The following is a 14,803-nucleotide window of genomic DNA, read 5'->3' on the forward strand; positions in this document are numbered from 1 at the left end:
ATATGAAATATCCGCTACAGGAATGAGAACAAGGAAGGAGGAGGAAAATAAGTCAGAGTCACCTTAAATGATAACAGTAACAGCAAAATTATTCCAACTCACTGAGAATCCACCACTAACTAAGAACTAAGCAGCATCTGAAAACTTTACTACACCCTGAATCCAATGGTTATAATAAAGTATCTGGTTGATACAAAGGATGGACTAAATTAAGGCCAGCTTGTTGTTTGGTTAGGTTTTTTGTTTGTGGGTTTTTCTAGGTTGTTGTTGGGGTTTTTTTTGTTTTGTTTTGTTTTGGTCTTTTTTGTTTTGTCTTGTTTGGGAATTCGTATGTATTCCAGAGGAAAAGTTTCAATATGACCAAAACATGGACACATCTGATTTGACTTGTTAGTCCTGCAGGCAGAACAGGAGAAATTGATTCAGAATGTCTACTTTTGAAGGAAACATCCCCAGGTTGAAGAAGGTATTTCTTCTACACAAGGTTGAGTTACTTGTGTGGCATTTACTAGCTAATATTTTCCAACTGCTGTTGGCAAATATTAAGAAAAAGATTAATACTGTATTTTCTCCAATGAATTCTTCTCAGCTAGGGGACTAAGGCGACTCATAGCAGAGTGTTTCTATGTACAGAAAGAACAATAAATCTAACTTTGGACACCAGAAGAGAAGAAAAATGCTCTCCCATAGAAGTTTTGCGCTACATAGTTCCATGTTCCTGACTTTGCAATAATTTAAAATCTGCTTTTCCTTTCCATTCCTAGTACTTAGTATCCACATTTCTTGTTTATATCCTAACAAAATAATGGAAGTAGCACTAGTGCAGATGATGTCTGACATCCTCTGCCTTCTTGATGTTTTATTGGACCCTGAAGATAAATATGAGTTGTTCATTCATACAACGTTGCCTCTAGTGGCTCCCAAATGTTTGAGCACTTGTTGATCAGGTACTGTTGAGATGATTTCATAGATATTTTAAATTCTGAACTGCAGCTACCTTTCTTGTTAGAACCTTCACTGTTTTGAGGAAAATATAAGAGAGGGAATTCTTTTCCTGAAGTGAAATAGCTGGGGGATCAACAGCAATTTCAGATTATCCATTTTGTTCATATGACTACATGAGTAAAATAATAGTAAAGAAATGTACTTTTAGATCCATTTCAGCTCCATGTGGCAAAAGCTGAGAAACAATGAATATTTGCTTCAGCCAGCCCAATGAACAGAGGTAACACTTACAGTGGAGGGCAAACTGTATTTGGTATATACATGTATATAGATAAAGACATATAGATATCAACAGGTATTCTCCATGGATAAAGCAGTGTTTCAGCTGCTTTAACCCTACAACCAAGGGTTCAGATTCAAGGTTTAATAGCACCCGAGGTGGGTAGCTACCCCAGAAACCAGAACAGTGTGTCCTAGGACACATGGCCCTAGATAATCACATCATCACCCATTCCAAGTACATTAATTACACATACAATTGTTAGTCAACTCATTTATCCAGGCAGCTTCATCATAGTGACTGTGATTCTACTGTCCACTGACCTCAAATTAAGACCCATGTCATTCTAATGAATCTCTTTCTCTGACTTAAATCCTTTTCTAGTTTAATGTGGGCAGGACCACAACAATATGAAGTTCTTAATATTTAGTTGCATTTCTCAAAGGAATAATGTGGAACAAATGTATGGGAACAATATGATAATAAAGTAATCTAAGATTAGCCTAGCTGTCATTATCAACAACTCCTATATCACAAGATTTGCCCTCATCACAGTTATACTGAAAGGTGACTGAGTTGCCATCTCCTTCCTTGTAGTATCAGAAACACAGAGAATATAAAATATCTGCTACAGAAATGAGAACAAAGAAGAAAGAGGAAAATAAGTCAAAGCCACCTTAAATTATAATAGTAAAAACAAAATTATTCACTGAGAAACCACCTCATCTTTCTGAGCAGCAGAATTCAGCAAGGGGCAGGATGAAAATAAGGAAATTTGCCTGCAATTGGAAAGTTCATCAGTAAATTTCAAAGAGTACTTCACAGAACTGCAGCCAAATCATTCATGTCTTCATCCTTACAGGAACTAAAGGCAGCTTTCTTTGGAGATTCCCATCCTCAGTCTCTGAGCCAAGGTCATGACAGGATATCCTGAGAGGAGGATTAAGAATGTGACAGTGAATTTGCTGCTCAGAACAAGTGGATCAAATCAGAGACAGACACAAATTTCATTTTGTCCTCAAGTCAGTATTGGTGTTTTTGAGAACAGAAATAATATTAATTTTTATCCAAAATGGTCTTCACTTGCAGCTTATACATATGAAGGCAAGAGTTACCAGCAATAGGAACAGCATCACATGCTGGAATTTCTGTAGGGCATCAGGAGGCTGATCAACACAACACTGAGCCATGCTTAAAAGGGACATTCTGTAATGTCTAAAGGGTGATATTCTCACTAGATGCAGAGAAGAAACAAACTTTTCTCATATGAATTCTATGGAATTTTCCCCTCATGCACTTACGGAGAAAAAGAAAGCCATAAATGAGCAAGTTAAGCATTTTTTCAACAAAAAGTTCAAATCAGCAGCTTGAAACTCTCCTTCCAACTATTTTCCCTCAAACAAAGTTGGAAATTCACCTTTTCATATCAAAAGGTTTAATTAAGTCAATAATTAACAACTTAAGTAAAGAAAAAAGGAAATAAATATGTTTCATAACCTCACCCTCTTCAACATGCTTTTTAAATGTGGTATTTTCTTGACCAAATCAAGCCAAGGAGGAATCAATTGGCTTTGTAAAAATGGGGGGAAAGGTGAGGAACTACAATAAAGAATGAAAAATCTGAAATTACTTACTTATCTGTGTCATGACATAAGCAGTTCACTACCTCTATAAGTTAAAAACATATAGGCAAAAAAGGAATAAGTTAGAACCTAAAAAGAAAGAGGGGGGGTTTTCTGGGAATTTTTTTGAGAAATACTAAAGGCTAAAAAAGCTCATTTTTAAACATACAAATTAGTATCTTATACTGGTTTTCTTCCTTCTGAGTCCTCAATCATGCAAACTTTTCCCCTTTTTTCTTTTCATAGTGGGACTCAATACTCCTCAGGGCTTTCCTCTTCAGTATATGAGGAACTGGTTCTAATGAACTGTTTTTACAAATTTTAGTAAAGAAAAACCACTGTAAAATGTCAAGATGCTTTCTTGAAATCAAACTTTGAAATAGATTGACAGTGCTGCTGAAAGAACCTTCATTAGACCTCAACACAATAATTTGTGTATCTGTGCCACACTTAAAACTGAGAAAGCATTCTTTTCAAAGTTTGCCTTTCCCAGCTCTTCTATGAGTCACATATGTCCTGCATTTAATTGGAAATCTATAGTCTTGCAGTAATACAGGAAAAATTAGTAATCCCAGTTTGGGGGGCTTTTGAGCCATTATTTCCCAATGAGCAAAAGCTTTCTCTATCAAGAAAAAGACTCTAGTATTTCCTATGATTGATAGAATCTGCTGTTTTTCAGTAGAGTACTGAGAAGTAAAACCATAGTTTTGGTCAATCGCAAGGCATTCAGATGAGTTTATTCAGTCACTGGTACCTGGAACTCCACAATCCTCTGAGGCAGTGATACTGAATAGCAAGTGTTAATCATAATCCTTTATGACAGCTGTAAATTTCTTCTCCTCATTAACCTTAATTGTGGCTTTTTAGATCCTATTTTCCAAGAATCTTCTTTTTCTTTTATTAGTTGAAGATAACAAATGAGAGATTATATTTCCTTTGGTTGTTCCTTTGGCAAGCTTGCTATAACTAATTCAAAGAAAATTAGATTATTATGAATAATTCCTGCAACTTCTTCTGTAAAAAACTTCCTGCTTTCATGCACCATTTGACATTTTAAAGTTTTAACTGAAGTCTTCAGACAACATTTATCCCTCTTATACTTCCTACTGCAGGCCAGTGACCAGGCTTTATTTTACCCCAGACAATCTTCCTAGCAGTAGGTATCAGTCATTTGGATAAGTTAACTTAACCAAAATCCCTTGGCTGTACTGTAGTTTTATCACATCACATAAATCCCTTTTAGGACCTCATCCTCCAGTATTTTATACCACTAATAAATTATGAAGATCTATCTGGAACAACTTAGCCAGAATTCATTGAATTTCTGAAGTTGTTTGTAAGTTTTAAGTTCTCCAGCTATAACAGATAAGATGCAGATACTAAGCATTGGCTTAAAGACCTAAAGGGTTTTTTTAATGGGTCAGTTTTATGTCTCCTTTTTTCCCATCATGACCTTCTGGGATCTTCTGAAAGCACTGATAATTCAGGATAGTCTGTGACTTATTTCAGCATTGGTGAAGGAACCTCAAGCAGACAAACTTCCACGAAGCAGGCATCAATTGTGTCAGAGCTGGGACATAAGCTTCCCCAGATAAGTGCTTATGGAGGGTCTCAGTTACCTGGTGACTGACAGTAAGTGAAGCTGTGGAAATGATGCCTTGTCTTCCCTTGTCAATGCAAAGAAAAAGGCACCATCACCAGCAGCCAGTGACCCTTTGGAAACAGTTCTTGAGAAGCCATAATTTCTGTCTGTGCAGTAGAGCTCCTGAAAGTCCCACTACCAGCCACGTAAGGTGGTGGTAGCTGGGAGACTATTGTGGAACATGGTGGTTATACAGATAATTTTTTTCTAGGAAAGCTGCCTTAAAATAAAAATTTCAAAGTTGTGTTCTCTGGACTTTATTAAAGGTCTCTATGCCTATACAAATAAAAAGAAAGGGTGGGGAGCCAACAGGCAAGCCACAGCCTATTTGGGCTTGGCCACATAAATTTATGAGTCTGCATTTAGTCCCAGAAAACAAGGAGCAATTTTAAGCTGCATTGACATAAAGGGACAGGACAAAAATAATAGCATTGCTATTTGCTCTAAGGAATCACAAGGAAAGGATGAAGGCACAGAAAGTATTCTTTTCCCCTCTGGTCCTTAAAGTTATTCCAAGCACTAAATACTAAAGTTGACAATATTTGGAATTTAACACTCAGATATCTGTGACTCCTCTCACTAGCTGTTACCTGCATGTTCCAAGCCTGCACACCATGACTACCTCAAGGAATATTGTATGTTGAAAGCAGAGCATCCTTTTTTCCATGAGCAACTACAAACAGCATTTCAAGTGCAAACCACCTCAGCAATGGTAATCTCTAACATCTAAAATATTCTGTAACCACAACAATCATCCAAACCCTGGTAAAATGAGGAAGAATAACACACAGCTGTTTTCTTAGCTGCCTATCATGCCCATCAATGCTGACACTAGCAAATCTCAAGGTTCTGAGAAGAGGGGAGTAACAGTTAAGTAAATATTCAGTTTACAATGCCAACTCGTGCTGGAATACTTTTGTTTATTAATGATAGAAAATAAGATCTGCTTTAATCCTTCCTACTTTCTTGCTCCATGGTAAAAAGCATTGTATGTGCTTCCTTCTACAGCCTTTTTCTCTTTCAGGGAGTTACACTTCACAGTCGTTAGGACATGGGGACATGTGTTGTAACTTGAACACTGCAGCTGGGCAATATTTCTGCAAAAAAAGGTGTTTGGTTCAAAGAATATTCACTCACAGTTGTTGCTGCAACAAAAAATACTTCAAGAGATCTGAGAGAACTAATCAGGCTTAAGATCATTATTGGTTGTTTTCTGGTTTATGAGCAGACCTGTAAATTAATTTTTTTGCTTGAAAATATTTTCTACCAACAACTTATTGCATCTTCAGAAACAGTGTCTGAAGCAACTTCTTAGGCTGCAGCTTTATTATAAGTCTACTGATGTTATTGTAAAATGAGAATAAAAGCTATTTGTCAAAAATCATGTAGTGAAGTAGTTTGCATTTTTTGCAATTCCTAGGAAAATACCTTGTGGCATACTAGCACACATAAAGAGTATATAGATTACATTCTCAAACTTTCTCAGGATTTGAGGGAAATTGACAATGATTTTTATTCTATAGTCCAAAAAGGATTATTGTAATTTTCAACTTTCACGACCTTCAAACAAACAAAAAAGGCAACTTAGAGTAAGTCTAGAGAAATTGGCTCAACAGTGAAAAACTTGGCTATATCTAAAGCCATTAAGAATTTTTCATTCCTTGTGCAAATGTAAAACTCAATCTCCTTTCAATACAAGTATTGTAATTTTTTCCAAGATGGCTCAAATACTGTCCAATATTTACCCTTGGCAATACTTCTACAATGAATTGTACAAACTTATTCTTGTTTTGCAAATACAATGGCAAAATCAACCTTGTGCTTGAAATTTCTTGTATTTTTCCTTGATGAAAGACCTGAAAGTGCTTTTTACTAATTAAAATCAGAAATCTGAATGGTCTAAAATAATACAAATGCTTTTGGAATCAAAGGAGATTTAACTCCTTTTTTACTCCACATAAAAATATTCAAAACTTTCTCAGAATGTATTCTAACAGGGGTACATTACTGTAAAACATAAGTCTGAATTTTTATAACTTCTCTGTAATAATTTCAACAGTTAGAAATTCAATACATTTCTGAGAAGAAGCCCTACAACACCCTCACTGAGGGTAGAGAGTTAAAGAATAACAAGAAAATTTTAAAAAATTGATAAGGAAAATAAATTATTTGAACATGAGTCAGATGACTATAATTTAATTTTAGTTTTGTATATGACTAATCATTTTGTCTTATCACCTTTTTTATAGCCTCCCTTCCAGCATTTCTTTGAGTTAGGATTAATCTTTTAAAGAAATCCCTTAAAGCATATGGTTACACCTTACCATATGGTTAGATCGTGCCTCCAGGACACAGCCTTTCATTGGGTTGTGAGAATGGCAGTATCTTTAGAACAAGAAAGTTGTGGAGCAGTGAGGTGAGAACTCCTTGGGATGAGAAGCAGAATTTACAGAAGTCTGTGCATCACCAGCCTTCTTCTGCTGTGGGCAGCTATCAATGCTGTTTAGATGCCTTCTTTTGAGGAATTTAAAAGAATTTTAAGAAAGCAAAAAGAGAAGAAAATGAGAAAGATAGCTGAGATGAGTCACTGGTAGCAACTCTTATGCTGTAAGGGTTGCATTTCAGGCTGAGACTCAACTTTCAGCTCAAAGGATGTTCTCAATACAGCAAAGTGGTAAACTCACTCATGGCCAACCTCTTGATCCCAGGCTCAAAAGAAGGGACAACTAACACTTTAATTAAAGTATTTCCTTTTCCCTTGCTATTTAAAGATACTCAAAGATATTTATAAAGGTCAAAATTAGTCATCTTTCTATGCCTGCTAACACAAATACGTAATTTCTCTACTTACCCTACCAGTCCTTCTTTAAACATAGAATTGCTAGAGGTGTAAAATTCTTTCTTAGGGATTCATGTAAACACACATCAGATCCAATGTTAAATGGCAGAATGCAGACAATGCAAATACTACATGTTCTTGCCAGCTGTGAATTGTAGTCAAACAACCAAGAACCCCTGAACATCTCTTATCCCCTGCATTTGGAAATATCTAACCAGTTCTCCAGCCACCCACCTGCCTTGCAGGCAAACACTTTTGGAAGTCCTTCTGCTGGGGAGGGGAGTGAGAGAAAAGATGGGGACGAGTTTGGCCCGGAGGTCAACCCACAGTACCCATTCTGTGCACTCTAAGTACAGAGCTGTTTTTGTTTGGTGTCTGAGCTCAGAGGCCTGCAGATTACAGAGATCCCTAATCACACTTCACAAAAATGACCTCTCAATTTATTATTCCATCCTCGATGTGTACTACTCAGCATATTCAGTTCACTAAGCAAATTTTGGAGTTAATGTGAATTAAAGATTAACTGTGACAAACTGAATTTTCCAACCAAGTATCCAAAGGGAAAATACCATTTAAGCAATGCTGCAGATCCGTGCAGACAAAGCATGTGTTCAAATAACAGCTTTCCAAACCACATGGCCAGGAGTAATTAGTAAGATTTACAACCAGATTAACAAACTGGACATGGATTCTCCTGTGCTCCCATTTCTATGTCTTTGTGGTCCCAGAGAGGGTTTCTTGTCAAAGCCAGGGTTAAGGAAGAAATGTGTGCAGTCCTTCCCTCCCTGCAGAGCCACCACACAACCACAACAGAGAACACAAATGAGTTTTGACTGTGAATGACCACCAAGCATTTAAAGGAAACCTACTCTGAAAGATCAGTCTGGGCTCTCAAGAGCACTGGAGGCTTAAACTGCACATTAGGGTTTAGTATTTCACTAGAACAGTTAAAAAAACATGATGGAAAATATCTTCTGCATTCTGACCCTTCAGATGTTGGAGGATTTCCAAAACAACTTCTAAGAAATTAAAGGGGATAGGTCACAGTAATAGTTGCAGTAAATAGAATCTCAGTCTACTTCAGTGAACTATATAACCTCTTCTTCTAAGTGTTCAAGTGACACCAAGTTTATTAAAAAAACCTTCTTGAAACACATGCAATTGTGCAACTTCTTTCATGGAACAGACAGCAGATGATAAATTATAACTAAATCATATCAGTATCTCTCTTTAAACCTTAGACATCCATCATGCACTTACTAGAGTATCTGTAAATAAAATAAAAAGAAAATAAAAAAAAGTAGCACTAACAAAACCAGAAACAAAAAAGAAGGCATGATTGGGCTGCTGATCTAGCAAAAGGATGAAGGAATAAGTAATAAAAATATCTCTTTCAAGACTCTTTTTTCTAGTAAGTTTGCAAAGTAAACAGCTCAAGAGTGCCAGGTTGATTTGGAGGGACATAAACTGTTGGGAGTAAATGGACAATTTCCACAAAGGGATCGAAATTACTCTTGAACTGACAGCTGTAAATGAAAGACTGAAAATAAACCTTGTGTTTTCAATGTTCACTCCTTCTCTAGTATTTCATTTATAGCATATGCTTTATATACCTCATGGTGGGTCATGAACACACAGAAGTGTTTTCGGTTCTGTACTCAGTAGGAGGAGTAACTTAAGAAATTCCATTACTAGACTGGATTTTTGCAGGATCAAAGTTCTTATGAAAGCTCATTTAAAATAATAAAAAACTTTATACCTATTTTTCTCTAGAAATTTTAATCAAATTTAATAAAAATAGATATGAGATGGGGTTTTTTCCAGTTTTCGTGGGCAGGTAACATAATTGCAAAAGTTCTTTAGCAACACCCAAGCCTAACAGTTCTGCAGTGTAAGTAAGGCACAGTCCTGAATCTTTTTTTTTTCTTGGTCTACAGAGAAGCATGTAGAGATACTGTGTGTCTATTAAGGTATGCAAAGGAAATGGTTAACTGTCATGGGATTGCACAGGGAAGATTTACAGCTAAAGAATTTGGAAATGCCATGAAACATTTGTCTATTAGTGTCCAAACATATCAAACACTTGTCTTGGAATTCTATTTATGTAAAGGCCTCATAAGGTCTGATTTAGAAATCACCAGATGGTTGAGTTTGAAGGAACTTCTAAAGATCATCTGGTCCAACCAACTCTGGCCAAGCAGAGTCATCTAGAGGAGGCTGGCCACAACCATGTCCATTTGCCTTTTGAATATCAGTTTTCTTTAACTGTAGAATAACTAACTGATAATAATAATTAGAGCTGTTCATGGATGGTGTCATGGTTCTGTTCTGTGGTGGTCACCAGGAAATTAATCTCCTCATGAAGGACATAAAAACAACTAGTTAGTTGTACGTTGTGTAAAATTTGTCCTGATTCCTATAGCGTCCTGGAAACAGCATTGCTGCTCATTGTGGTCTTTTAACTTAGCCCACTAAAAGCAATATGCCTGTAGCACTTATGACACCATGATAGTGGACATGATAGTGCAGGTGTGTATAAATATGATCTTTGTTCTCAGCTATAATAAATAGTTTTAAAGAGAATTAATTATTTTTCATACTGTATTCTATGCATTTTAACTACATTACACATCTGCTTTATGGTCAATAAAACTGTTATAAAGAATTTGAGATTTTAATTATCACTCCTGGATTAATATTTTCATAGAAAACAGCAACATTTTAAATGTAAGGATAGATTAGAAGTTTTGCTTTTAATTGCTTAGTGTACTCTTTCCAGATGCAACCAAACCCCCTTGGTTTTCTTAGGTACTTAACAACACCATAGACAATTAAACCAAATGGAAAAGCACAGACAAATCAGCTCACTGTGCATTGAAACACGGCACAGAAATCAGACAGACAGATCTGTAGTTTCAAGATGGTTCATTACTGTAACTCAACAAACCAACAGCTGATACTTTATACCAGATAATGGAATATTTTACCTCGGTGTATGCTCCCCTAGCTAGGCACTGGAAAGAGTTTTCTTTCAGATCACACTTGGCACTGCTTCCCTTTGAACAAGTAATTAAAAATACTTGACTGCATTTTATTATAGGATTACTTCCCAGTCACACTCTAATAGAAATATATTTATTGTTCAGCGAAGACTTGTTGAGCAAACAAGAAAAGCCCTTGCCCTGAACTAGTATTCTATTTATCTGAAGTCTGATTTAAAGAATTTTGATGGAATGGGCATCTCTGTGCAGCATTATTTTTTCAAGATGCCTATTTAGAACTTGTTCAGCATTAAAGGTAAGTCAATTAGTTACTTTCAATAAGATTATAATGATTTCCTGTCATGCACATGAACAACAAGATGATTCCACTGCCTTATAGCACTGAAGACTAGAAGCTCCAAAGCTATGAAAACAAAATTGAGGTAGAAAAAGGCTTGTATTTTTCAGGGTTGGAAGACATGGCATGGGGAGCTAGAGGATGGAAAAGGCTGGTAGAAGTCAAGAGGGTATTAAGCAATTTAAGTGAGAAGGCCTGGGAGCAAGCTGTCCATGAAAAAAAAATGGAAGCTTAGGTCTTGTGTCTGAAGGACACTTTGAAAGATACTGTGGGGAACAGGGATTTTTCATTCCCCCCCCTCCACCCTCTTTTCTGTCCCTCTTCTGACATGTTTTCTCTCACATCATCTCATACCTCACAACCCATCCCAGACAGAGACTTCAACCTCCTCCCCAGTGCCAAAGGCATCTTAACATCCATCTCCTATTCCCTGCTTCTGACTAACCTGCTTTTCTTCCCAGCAGCTTCCCTAACAAAGGAAGGGCAGAGAGAAACTCCTGAAAATGTGAGTTGAAGACAAGACAGCGCCAGCAGCAGAACCCAAAGATCTGTGGATCTCAGAGAACGAAGCTTTCTGACCTTTTCGTGGCAGAGCTGAGGCAGATGTGCTGGTGGGGCAATACCTGCTTTGGATTTGGGCTGTTTATATGGGCTGCTGTTCCCTTCCTCATCCTCACATAAGCAGCAGCAGATGGGGTAAGGATGGATTGTTCAGACCATGGCAGTCAATCTTTGTCACGTCAGGCACAAGCTAAACCTGCAGTTTGCAGCACCTACAGACTCATGCTGAAGGAAAGTATGACATGCCCTGGCTTGGGCAAGCTGTGTATATACAAGATGCTGTTTGCATCCTGCATTCCTGTTAACTGTCCTCATTTTGACTTGGAAGAGGCTGACTATTGAAGCAGTAATGCATGGAAATTTGAGAGTAGCTGTATCACATTTCAGGCCTTGAAAGCAAGCGTGCTGTTAATTTTAGAACATGATCTCTTAGAGAGTTCTCCTAGGACAGACACAGACAGATGTCATACTCATCAGGGTTGCAGAGAGCTCCAGGTGAATCCAACCTGGCCCTCAGTGTTCCTGCCTAGGGAATCAGCTCATTCACCCCAAACACAGGAGGATATGTAGGTAAAACCCGTTGGCTCCTAATTCTTGCAGACCTTGTTTCCCACCTGTTCAGATTTTGAGTCTTGCCCTCCTGTCTCTGGCACTTACAGCTCTGCTTCATAATCTGCCATTCCCCAGTCTGTCCCAGCAGAGTTTCAGGACAGGCAGAGAAAAATCTCATCAAATCTGAAGCAGGAGTTAATCAGGCATTAACTTGAGAGGCCCTGGAAATTCTCAGTATTCATCGTTGAACAGTAACACTTCTGTGAAGGGGAAAAAAGACAGTGAGAAATAAGAAATTATTCTTTTTGTGGGGGGATAAAAGGGACAAAATTAGCAGTAATGACTCTACAGTACCTTGACTGCTTTAAAATGCTATATACTTCATGCATTTATGAGATTGATTACAAAAATCACAAGAACAAGTAATGGGAATGTGGTATGCAGACTAAACTTGAAACTTGGGAGTCAAATTCCAAATGCCTACAAACACCTGAGCCTTGATTTCCACTCAGTCTCCTATGAATTGACTCAGTCCAGTACCAACAGGACTACTTGAATAAAGAAATAGTCTCCTATTTTATAGTGATTACATATTATGTGCTGTAATTATTGCTGCTCTTACTTCTATAATTATGGAGGCATATTCATGAATATAAAATTCCCAATTTGCAGTGATGATCTATTTTGAGATAATAGGCTCAATTCAAACATAGCTGCATTCAGGTTCCCACAATAACCTTCTAAACTTCAGTATTGGTAGAACTTATAGTTCATTATCTACAAATGCCCACAACTCATTTAACTCATAAGTGATATAGATGTTAGACATTACTCTCCTCTGTTCGAAGACTGCACTACCTGCCATAGAGCCACATAAATTATAAATTGTAGTTGGCCTCTCAAAGGCCTTAAATTCTACTTGTATCAGGGGACTCCCTTTCAGAATAAAGAATAGTGCTTCTTGCTGCTGTCAATTCTGATATTACAGCAAAGAGTCTTGGCGGTGTTATTTTTCGAATTGTGACAAGCCTGATTACAAGAAGGAAACACAATGGAATCATAATGGTGCTACTTATTTTGTATTGAGACAGTACTCAGAAGGCAAGAAAAAGTAGAGGCGTGTTCTGCTAGGCATTGCACAAACACAACATAGCAGACAGTGAGTACCCTGAAGAGATTACAGTCTCAGTAGGATTTACAAAGAGTAGGGAGTAAATTACATCCAGTACTATGATTCTCTCTCTGGGGTTACTGATAAATGACTGTGTATCTCACTTAAATAATTTTATTTGACAAAGAGATATTTCAAAAAAACTAACTCAAAGGAAGAAATTTTGATAATCCAACAATCCCTAAACTTCAAGCCTCAGACAACATCTATGAGTAAAAATGCTGTTTCTCATACAGAACAATTACTGTATCTCCTGGCTTACAGTCAGTGAATACGTGGGAGCTGTGCTTAAAACAACTTGTTTAACACCATCACCCACCTTGCATGCCTTCCATGTTTAGCAGACTAGAAGGGGCCCAACATGAAGAATGTAATAGCCCATTCCATGTATCCCTGTCCTAAACAGACAAAATCAGACCAAAAGGAACACTGCTAATCTTAGCAATGCAGGTATATCTGTAAAAAGAAGTTTTCTGTTCCTTTTCTATTGCTCCCAGTATTATAAACAGCTAGTACAATAAAGGCCACGGGGTTTTTTTTAGTCCAAATAGAGCAAGGTCGGATATTTTTTGTAAAGAGAATTTCTTAAATCTCCTGTGTAAAGGAAAATGGCTAATACTGAAGCTGCAGTCAGATTCCAATGCTGTTAAACTTCTTGAAGCTCATAGTTACCCCAAGGAAATTTTTGTTTCTCCAGTTTTGTAAATCTCTGTTTCCTTTATGAACAAAAACCAAACAACATGAGCAGTTGGGCCTGAGCATGAGACTTTATGGTCAGCAGGAACTTTGCCAATGACCTTTGTGATCCCAGGAGGAATAAAGCCAATGCACATATGAATTCCTGTGCTTTTTACTCCTTATCTCTGGATCTGCTTGTATTTCCTTATATGCTGTACAAATCAGAAACATTGATTTCCCACAATGCCTAGGTCAGCATCTGTAATGATTTAACTGAAAGCTCTCTGTGATATCCTTCCACTTTGTTATTTCTCTTCTCACTTCTTAAACTAAATAAAGTAGCAACCTTCAGATTTTTAAAAATAAAATTTTCTATTAATTTCATCATTATTAAATCAGATTTAATTTTCTACATATATTGATTTACCTCAGATGATCTAAATCCTTACTGAGGAGAAACGTTTCTTCCTTTGACTTACCTGCTTCTGATACCTACACACAGCTTAGTCACATTTAAGGGTAACTAAAAATATTCCACTCTCATTCTGCGAGTACTATGCAGTTTGTGAAACATGAAAACTTTCCAATTTGTACTATTTTATCTCTCAACTCAATTGCTCTCTTCATTTTAAAATATGTTTGACCATTTTACTGATATCAAATCATCATATCAAAGCACCAAATTCAAAAGAGTGATGAAGCTGTGAATAAGCTGCTTTGCTTTTCATGTGCCCACAGCTGAATTCTTTAGAAGGTTCCACTTTCACAGTTCGTCTTAGCCTCTGCCCTCATTTATGTCATCAAACACAACTGAGTTGAATTCAACACAAAATCTTTATTTTATCCCTTTTGAAAAAGTAATGTGTGAGAAAATTAGAGGACTGTTTAACTTAAGTTATAACCTAAGATTCCTCAGCAAGACAAGCTGTCAGAAAGTTCTACAGTCAAAACAAAAAGCAAACTACCAAAATATCTTACACTCATTTTTTATGGAATGTTGTCACCTGAAGCAAACATCTACCATGATTTTCAACAGAGTCACGTTTTAAAAGAAGAAAACCCAAAATATTTTAAACTGGAATATGACAGAAAATCCACAACATCTGTCTACCCCATTGCCAAATGTTTTAATAAAACTTTGTAGAAAAAAAGTCTAAAGGGACAATTTTGCAAA

The sequence above is a fragment of the Catharus ustulatus genome, chromosome 5, assembly GCF_009819885.2.
Source record: "Catharus ustulatus isolate bCatUst1 chromosome 5, bCatUst1.pri.v2, whole genome shotgun sequence".
Taxonomy (NCBI): Eukaryota; Metazoa; Chordata; class Aves; order Passeriformes; family Turdidae; genus Catharus; species Catharus ustulatus.